General features: G+C 39.7%; 1 long non-coding RNA gene across 1 annotated transcript; it reads left to right on the plus strand.

Annotated features, from left to right (window-relative positions):
* The first annotated feature begins 310 nt into the window (after positions 1–310).
* On the plus strand, positions 311–4,490 carry LOC105940266. The gene is made up of 4 exons (XR_004930150.1): positions 311–367; positions 3,272–3,297; positions 3,382–3,561; positions 3,739–4,490. It is a non-coding gene; the product is annotated as an uncharacterized LOC105940266 (long non-coding RNA).
* Positions 4,491–10,056: the final 5,566 nt, after the last annotated feature.

Raw genomic sequence — 10,056 nt, forward strand, 5'->3', positions numbered from 1 at the left:
GTATGGCATATGAGAGCTGCTGCAATCATGCCGAGAGATTTGAGCCTTATTATCTGTCAGCAGTCATAAAGGAATGTAATATGGAAAGTGAACTTGGCTCTTGGTTGACAGTTTATGACTCTCATTGAAGACTTTCGTTTTCTGTCAGTAGCAATAAAACCCTGTTGAATCTGTTGCTTGATTCTACAAAACTGCACTGCAATCTGACCGTTATCATTTAGTAATTCATTCAACTGCTATTGGATTTCTTTTAAACCATGAAGCTTCTCTGAAACTGAAAGCAAAAGTAAAGATTTGGTCTGACGTGGTTGTTCTTTCAGCAGTCTCATTCAGTGTTTCACCCTACTGCAGCCGAAACACAGGAAAGGTAGGGTATTAAAAAGTTGGTTTTATTTCGTTGTTGGCTCTCAACTTCACTTTTAATATTATAGGACTGATATGGGAATCAGAGTTTTGTTTAAATACTTATGACAGCTCTTTGCGTTTTTGAAAGTTTAACTGTCCTAAAGTGGAAAGATTGGACATTTGCGACATCCAAAAGCGTAGTGGTAACTCAGCTTTATCACAATAACTGTTGTTTTTAAAACATCATCCACGATACATATGCTACCAAAACATTTGTACAGAAAAGTAGTGTAAAATATTGAAGCTGACAAATCAGTGACTGTGACTTGATCTAGCTTTCTCTTTTGCAGTGAAAGTGTAACGTAAACCTTGGGCACTCCCATCTGAATGATTTTTAACTAACAAAGAACATTACTGAAAAGAGTATTGCAGACCATATGATGCAATATCTTTATATAATGGCTCTTTGATATCAAATTGATGATATACAGTTGAGCTCAGAATTAGTCATAATCTTGGCAGATTTAGGTATACAGGTACCTCACAGAAAATTTGACTTGTGACAAAGTTCAATATTTTCTGTCCCTCATTTCAGAACAGGAAACTCATAGATATATATATCAGTGTTTTTCTTGTAGTTTTGATGATTCTGTCGTATTCATATTCACAGAAAGTTAAGTGAAGGGAAAAAGTGTGGTAGGAAAAGGTGCAACAGGGCTAACTGCAGCCTTGAGAGGATTGTCAGGCAAAGTCCCTTCAAGAATTTGGGGAGTTTCACAAGACTGTCACTCAGCTGTCTGTCCACTATTCAAATGAAAGTAAAGTTTACATTTTATTTGGAAATCAAAGTCCCAGAATCTAGAGGAAGAGTGGAGAGGCTCCGAATAAATCAAATTGCCAAGTGTGTGCACACAAACAGGGAATTTGACTTTGGGTCCACTTTTCTCTCAAAACAAATATACCAAAAAGGAAAATATAAATACAATATTTGTAAATATGTATATATATATATATATATATATATTGTACATGAACTTTCCAGAGTCAGTGACAATTTGAGGGGTACCATGTCATCTGCAGGTTTGCCCACTGTTTTCTTTTGTGTGTGTGTGTGTGTGTGTGTGTGTGTGTGTGTTTTGTTTTTTTTAGAAAGTCAAAAGTCAACTCACCTGTCTACCAGGAGATGTTAGAGCAAACACTGATTCGGTGACCCTGGTAATACTGTGCTTGAGTGGTCGCCTGACCTGAACCCTGCAGAGGTGTCAAAGTCCAGTACCTGAGAGCTGTCCTGCAACTTTTTGATATGACCCAAGTCCTGCAAATGACCTAATTATGTGTTCAGGTGTGATGACAGTGAGAAAGGCCTTTCTTGTAATTGAGATTTTGGATTTCAATGAAAGAAACTATAAATAAGGGTTTCAAAGGAGAGCAACATTGCATGACGCCAGCCTTTGAGGACTTGAGTCTACAGAGTGTTATCAAGAGGAAGATGTGTGACTCAAATCCAACAAGACAAATGACCTGAAGGCAGCTATCAAAGCAACAAGGGCTTTCATTACATCGCACAGAACCATAGGCGGATCGCCTCTATGCCACGGTTCATTGATATAGTAATTCATGCAAGAGGAGACCCAACCCAGTATTGAGTTTCTAAAAATGTGCTTAAATAAGTAAATTACTTATCAGTAGCCAGACATTTCTGTTTAAAAACTTTTTTATTGATCTTATGAATATTCTAATTTTGACAGAATTTTGGGTTTTCATGATCTGAAAACCTTAATAATTAAACCTACAACAATAAAGACTATGTGTAAGGAATCTAAATAACACAAGGGTTTCAATTTCTGAAATGAGTGACAAAAAAATTCTGCTTTTCCAAGATATTATGTTTGAGAGCATGTACCTGTAATGTGGCTTATTTAAAAGATTTCTTTGAAATAACTGGGTCAAAAAACGCTTCCTGGAGATTCCAATGCCGCCTTTGCCTTCCCCGAAAGCATGAAATTCTATCTTTCAAAAATTCACCATCAAATTTGAAAAAACATATTGAGGTAAGTTAAGTTGCTAAACGCTGTCGATGTTAAATTAATTTGTGTTAGTGAAGTTTTATGTAATCTTGGCAAGCTTTTTGTTGAACTCGACTGCAGTAAATAAATACAATTACTGTATATTGTTATAAGCTATGTTATGAGCTTGCAAGTAACAATGATTACTGCAGTCGTGATCACGTCTCCCGCCATGAATGTTACATATAAGTTGACGCTAAACTCCTTCACGTCCTGGTTATTAAATAAATGTTAGCGCCATTAAAATAATCTCCATGTAACAGTTACAGTTAAAACTAAATACGATAGGTACACTTAATGACATTATATAAGCCGTTAGGTATTATGCTTGGCAAGTACTTTTACTTTTAGATGTTATGATTGTTTTTCTTCTTAATGGAAGGAATATTAACAGAGTGGATTCCTGACTTGAATCAGATGGAAAACCTGTGAAGGAAGCTGAAAATTATGTTGACGGCAAGGCGACCTTTCAATCTACAAGGACTTTTCACCAAAGATAAATCATTAAAACACCAGTGGAACATGCAAAGCTGGTCAGCAAACATAAGAAGGATTTGATAACTGTAAAGCTAGTATAATATGCATTTTTCCATTGATTACTGGGAAAGGAATAAACAATTTTGTATTTAATTTTTTTTTAAATAAAATCTTTTTTAAATTATTGATATTCCTTTTAGACAGTTTTGTTTTTTCAGAAATGCCTTGTGTTTCCTCTTGAAAACAAAATGAAAATCTAAATCTGCAAGACTGTATGATGAATTTCGGGCATAATCGGAATTAGCACACAAATGGTACAAAACCTTTATGGATTGGATAGATAAATATTCCTTGTATCTTACATTGTGCTTCTTTGTGTTAAGCAACGGAAACATGTGGAATCCTGCAGGTGAGTGAATATTCCAGCTGATATGCAGCTTGCAAGGATTTGTACTGTTTTGACTTTGTGTTGTGTTTTTTTCTCCTCCACCAGTTAAAATTCAGAAAATCACCACAGGGGAAACTTTTGGTGCAGATGCAGTTTTTATGAACCAAGTCAGGAGAACAGTGAAGCTGGAGGAAACAAAGGGGAATGCTCAACACATCATTCTTTTCTGTCCAATCACCTCTCGAGTTGGCTCGGACGTGGAGGCAGCCTTGGAAAATGTGGCATGTAAGGAATCGCAGTTCCACCTTTTCCCTTTTTTGCTTCATAATAAACTGAATTGTTGATTATTTTATTTAAAAAAAAATACAGGATTAATTTTAAATTCACGAGGCCAACATTGTCCTCTTTTTGGGGTGTCCATCTCCTGGCTCCATCTTTCATTTCACTCCTCTCTTTCGACAGATGGTCAAAGGGTCATCCTGGTTCTGATGCACCACACCCGAGATGCTGACTATTCAACAGCTGGCAGAAGGTGGTCTGAAACCACTGAAAAGGTCGCCTTGGATGTTCACATTCTCTATCACGAAAGTGTCCAAGGATTGCTACGCTGTGCACAAAACGATGTGGCAGTGTCACAAATGCAAACATTTTTATCACGAAACCAAAATAATTCAGTTGTGAATTTGGTCTGGGGTTTGTATGGGTTTTACTGTTCGCTGTTGCTTTGGATTTTGTCTCTGGTCTGTCCCTGGACGAGGCTTTGGAATTGGTCCTGCAAACTGGTTTCCCGTTTGGTTTCAGGTGTGGTGCTTTACATACGAAAACCAAGAGTGATTAAAGAAAATCTTCCTTAACAATAAAATTTAAATGTACATATAGAGTTTCTTGCCTAATGTGTCTTGCACACACACAGACATTGCCATTTGAACCCTGTTTATACAGGCATAGGTAAAGACACAAAGAAAACGAACTGCAGCAAAATCAGAGGTATTATCATTATGTAGAGGTACAGAAATGTAGAAATCTGACATTGTTTTTAACATAAACAAGCTCCCGTGCACATAAACCATAACCTGACCAAACATATGCCAAATGCTTTCACTATGAAATTAGACTGAGGAAAAAAAGTAATATTTAAATATTGATTTTGCAATTAATAAACCATGTTCTACTGCAGTGTTTTTGACTGTAAATCTGGTATGATAAATTGTTTATTTGACCTAGGTGCAACTAAATAAAACTCTTTAAATGAATGAATCCTTGTCACTGTTTTTAGTGCACGTTCGTACCTTGAGTTAGACTTCTGCTGATAAGTAGTTTAAATTTATGCTTTGGAACTGTCTCCTATCTCTAAAGAAAAAAAAAATCTATGAATGTTGAAGAAATAATAGATTATCATTAGCTCTGGTATGATAATGTCTCTTGAATACCTGTTATAAACTCCTCACTGGCTGACATCGTGATGAGGTAACTTTCGCATTCTTTAGGGGTAAAGTTAACTTTACCCATTAAAACAACACTAAACTTACAGATAAAGTTGGTGGCTTAATTTTGCTTAGATGGAACTAGATTTGTTGTCAAGGTGGATGACATCAGGAATGACTCTAAATGTCAGATTTAACTAAAACTTTATATTTTTTTTGTTATTTGTTGTTAAAGCTTCTAGGACCTCTGACAATTTCGAATATATTTTTTGTACAGCTTATGGAATATATATATATATATATATATATATATATATATATATATATATATATATATATATTTATATATGCCCGTCTGGCACCCAGACAGGAGAGAGTCAGCACATACCTGAGCACCCAGCCCCGGACACAGAGGACCACCAACGCATCAGCGTGTCAAGGCGCCAGCCAACAGAGGTGGAGACTTGAGATGCACTAGCAGAGGGGGCAGTCCAAAATCTAACCAGACAAAAAAACTAACAGAGAACCAGTTCCATAGTCACATTCCCAAAAAATATATAAATCTTTTTTAAAAATATGAGATGCTCTACACACACTCGCACTCACCACACACGCCTATTCTCCAGGTCCAGGTACCAGCACCCCAGAGCTCCCAGACCTGGGAGGTGAACCTCATCATCAGGATGGGAGGGACCACCCCAAACCCAACATACCTGGTCCATGCGCTAGCCCCAACCCCACCGCCCCGATCCCAGCACCGACGACCCAAGACCTCAACCCAGAGATGGGGCCATCATGATCCAAACAGGCTAGTCAACCGGAACCCAGAGGCGCTGCCTCCCCTACACACTGCAGTCCATACTTAAGCCCTACCCCCTATTCCTGGGGAGAACAGAAGTGCCAGCCCCAGCCCAGACCCTAGTTAGGTGGCCCGCTCCTAACCTGACTCCACCAGATAGATTTGCTCCGCATATCCATCTGGAAACCTTCCGTTGAAGTAATTTTGGGAAGGGGCGAAAATACTGGTTAGCTGATTGGCCTATGTTGGTGATAGACGGGCAAATGAACCAATCAGATCAACGAAGCATATGACGTACTCGTCAACATGCTTCGTCGTCGCTCGTAACCACAAGCCAAGCTACTCTTGCTGCTGCAGGTAAAGGCTCGTTAGCTCAGCAAAGAAATACTCTGTAATTCCGATAAAACCTGCTCGATAGCCACGCTAACGCTAGTTTCATCGGCTGAAGCCGCCATGTTCTTTAGACTGAACTGTCGCGCTTCTCGTTGCGTCACACCTCAACCCGCCTCAAAGCCAACGCTGATTGGACGTTCGTTTGGTGAACGGCTCCAAATTTTCTTTAACGGAGGGTAGCCAGACTGATCTGCGAGTGAAACCTTGAACGCTCGCGAGATCAGGATGGTCTCACGAGGCTAGCCCGCTCCTCCTCCAGGCCTCAAACTCTGGATAGCAAACTGAGATCAGGGGTGTGAAAAAAGACTCCAAGCCAGCCTCCGCCTGCTCCAATGTGTTGTCAAGTACATTTAGAACTGGAAGGGCTAAAAGGAGGGCCCACCCCGTTCCGGAAAGCACACCTTACCCAGAACCCTCCGTGTCTACATGCAAATGGTGGCAGGGTAAACCATGAGCGGTAAGGCATACACAATCAGCCGCCCCCCACTCCCCCATTAATGACCTACATATGTGTGTTGTGTTAATGTTACAAACGAAAGTGTCTAAGTTATTCAACAGAATTGGGGCCAAGGACATCACAAGACAGCGGGGCTGGTAAATGCTCCCCACTCCCAACGATGTCCCCACTCTCCAAGGTCCTACATGTGTGGCAGCGTGATGGAGCAGGCAGAGGGAGGGCATCCGGGAATGGGGAGGAAAAGACTGGGGAGCAACATGACCTCCCAGGAAGCCATCTCCCCCCGCTGACGCCAATAGGCACCCCTGTTCTCCAAAAGCCCACCCATAGAGGGAGGCAATTTTTTTCTTAAATATTGATTTTTATGAACACGGAAGTCGGCGCATGTCAGTGACAAACTGAGTAGTATGTTTATTGTTGATACTGCATTGCACCGGACTTCAAATCAAGCTGTTAAGCAGTAAACAGATATTTTCTGTTAGGCTCCTTGTTCCTGTGTGACTAATCTGTAAAAGTGAAAGTGAAAGTTGCACACTGCTTCTTCATCCTGCAGTCTGACTTGCAGTCTCCACGTTGCAACACAAAGAACCAGCAATACAGCAAAGGTAGGAATCATGCTTGTTAATAATGTTGTTGTCATTAGATAACATTAAGTGATACAGAGAAATAAAACCAGCTTCTGTTAATAGAGCAGACTTCTACCTTGCCTTGGTATACAGGACAGTTCCTCTCTAAACTAGAACTGTCTTGAAAAAAAAAGATTTGTATAGGCATATCTCAATAAATTAAAAGCTCATTGAAAATTCTGTTCATTTCTGTTGCAAAAACAAATTACCGAAAATCAAACTAGAAAAATTTAAGCCTTTATTTAGCCTATAATACAAGGAGAGGACACAGCAGTATGCATTCAAAATCTGAGCTTTGATGACCTTATGCACTTCTAAGGACGGAGAAGTGTTGTTGTCCTAAATAACAAACCTTGCAAAAGCTCCTTGCATAGCTGCATTAAACCACCTGTCCGTAACACAGCAAAAGTACACACACACAGAGAGCTCTTATCTGTAACGGGAACACCAGTGTATCTGCGGAACGTATGTCTGACTTCTCAGTGTCGTAGTTTGTACCACAGGCTTGCATTTTAAAGTTTTCAAAATAGTTGCCTAGGCCCTCCTCCTTTGATTGACACCTCTTTTGACCAGCTGCGTTGATCTGCAGTTTAAACAGAGCCAATGTTATTCACCATGACTCATTTTTTATGCTTCCAACTTCAAATGAGAACCTGTCATAGAAACGACATATCGCTTTGAGATCCTTTACATTTTCAGCTCATACTGTCTTGCATCAGTCTGCAGCTGCATGACAAAGGAGAAAAAAAACGAGAACAAAAAATGCAAAATTTATGTGTTCCAACTTCAAAATTGGTTACCAGTACAACGAATACCGAAAGGGTCAATAACAGCATCTTATTACATTATAGTATGTTTTTAAGGTGTTTTTGGCATTTTGGGGGATGATTTTTCTATGATATTCAAATTTATTAGTAAATAGAAAGAAATATTGTGAAACCAATATCAGAAAAGATATTGCAACTTTTTTGACAATCATTGTTCTGATAAATGGACTGGCTCATGTTCTTTGTGTTTGTTTCTAAAGGAAGTCAAAAGATGTTCTGCCTTTCCAGTGAGTAATCGTCTCCGCTCATGTAAATAAGGACCTTACTCCTATTTGTTCTGCTCTGTTGATGTTTTTCTGCTTGATATTTTATTAAATAGCACCCGTTAAAGTCGAGACAATCACTACCGGAGAAACCCATGGTGCTGATATAGCTCTGATGGACCAAGTGAAATTGAAGGTTAAGCTAGAGGGCACAAACCGGGATGGACAATGCATCATTCTCTTCTGTCCAATCACCTCCCGCGTTGGCTCAGATGTGGAAGCAGCCATGCAAAACATGCAATGTAAGTAATCAGACAACAATATCTTGACATTTTTTCTGTTGTTTGGTGTAAAAACACTTTCACACAAAGCTAACCTGTGTAAATTCAAAAAAGCTCATCTTAAATGGTTATTTCATAAGAGATAGAACCCAAACTAACTTTACCCGTGTGGAAAAAGTACTTTCCCCACTTGTAAAATCATAATTTAACTAATTAACCACAGTTGTTTTAAAGTTTAGTTCTGCTTCACTAGCCACAGCAGGCCTTATTACTCTCTGATCTGTAGAATCAAGAACTCAGAGAAAGTCCAGTCTGACAACATGAACAGGAATGAAATATCTCAAAAAGCAACACATAATGCTATTATCTAAAGAAATTAAAGAACAGATGAGAAACAACATCACTGACACATCCATCCATCTGGAAAGGGAACTAAGGATCCAGGACTAAGCTACAGTGAAAACCTATTACCCAAAAAATAAAATCCCAGGAGTGCATCAGAGACTCATCCAGGACGTCCAAAAGGAATCCAAATCTCACTTAAGAAAAATCAGTCTCACTTAAAATTTGTTTATGATTTTCCAATAACAAATACACTGGCATATATGACAGTAGTTTCAAGGGGGGAAAAACAATAAATGATTCCTTTGATCTTCAGGAAGATAATCTATGGACTGGCGAGACAGTCTAACTCTCGTAACACATGGCACATAAAACTAATTGGTGTGATGTTATTTCAGAAAAACAACATCACACCAACAGTCAAATATGGGGGCAGAACACATCTGAACAGCTGAAAAAAACAAAGAAAATGGATTTCTCAGAGTGGCCTTGTCAAAATCCAGCCTTACATCTGAGTGCTACTCTGTGGTAATGCTTGAAAATTTTCAAATAAATCCATTGGGACTGAGCCAAATTTCCCCTAAACTAAAGATAAACACTCTTTCCTAAAAAGCAAAGAGATTTGATTATCCAAGAAATAAAAAATTAATCAAGTCCAGCAGTAAAAAATTGTCCTGCAATTTGCATTGCAGTCTGCAGATTCATTATTCTGGCGGTAGGCTCGCTTGGTTTGGCTTTCCCAGGTTCTCCCAGACTGCTCCTGCGGAACGCTCAATGGTGGGGTGTTGGATCAAACACTCTGACACCCAGAGGCGAAGAAGCAACAACATATAGCAGTGCTGTTTGAATCTTGTTTTAGATTGCAGGCAACCTTCCTAGTTTTGAATTTGAAGAGGTATGGTGGCAGCTTGTTTTTTTTAAAGCGGAAGTAAATATGGGTCCAACTTCCATTTTTTGTGCGGCACTTCCATTTCATCCCTTCCATGGGCCAACTATCGTTAGATTATCCTTAAATATGTCGTGGCAACATTTCCAAAATTGCTAAGCGGTCAAGTGGCAGGTGACTGCCACAGCATCAAACTATTTGTGATTGGAAGGATGATATGAAGAGGTGGCCTTACATAAGGTATGAGGAACATTTAAAAAAATTAAAAACTAACGAGCACTGAAAAAGGAACCCGCCACAGTCTCCGCCCTCCCCGGAGAACCTCTACTGGGCAGGGGAGGCGGCGCCACGGTCTTGCGGAGGTGGCGAAGAAGACGCTTGAGTGTCAGGACTCGGTGCACTTAGTGGAGGCGACAGATGTGAGGGCGGAGTTCCCTGGAAAACGCGAGTCAGGGGGCCAACCTGGTCACAAAGGACCTGCACCTGATGTTGTAGCGTGCGGACCATTGCCCTCTGACCCAGGATCTGATCCTGCTGGTCAT

This window comes from Fundulus heteroclitus, unplaced genomic scaffold (genome assembly GCF_011125445.2).
Source record: "Fundulus heteroclitus isolate FHET01 unplaced genomic scaffold, MU-UCD_Fhet_4.1 scaffold_676, whole genome shotgun sequence".
Classification (NCBI taxonomy): Eukaryota; Metazoa; Chordata; class Actinopteri; order Cyprinodontiformes; family Fundulidae; genus Fundulus; species Fundulus heteroclitus.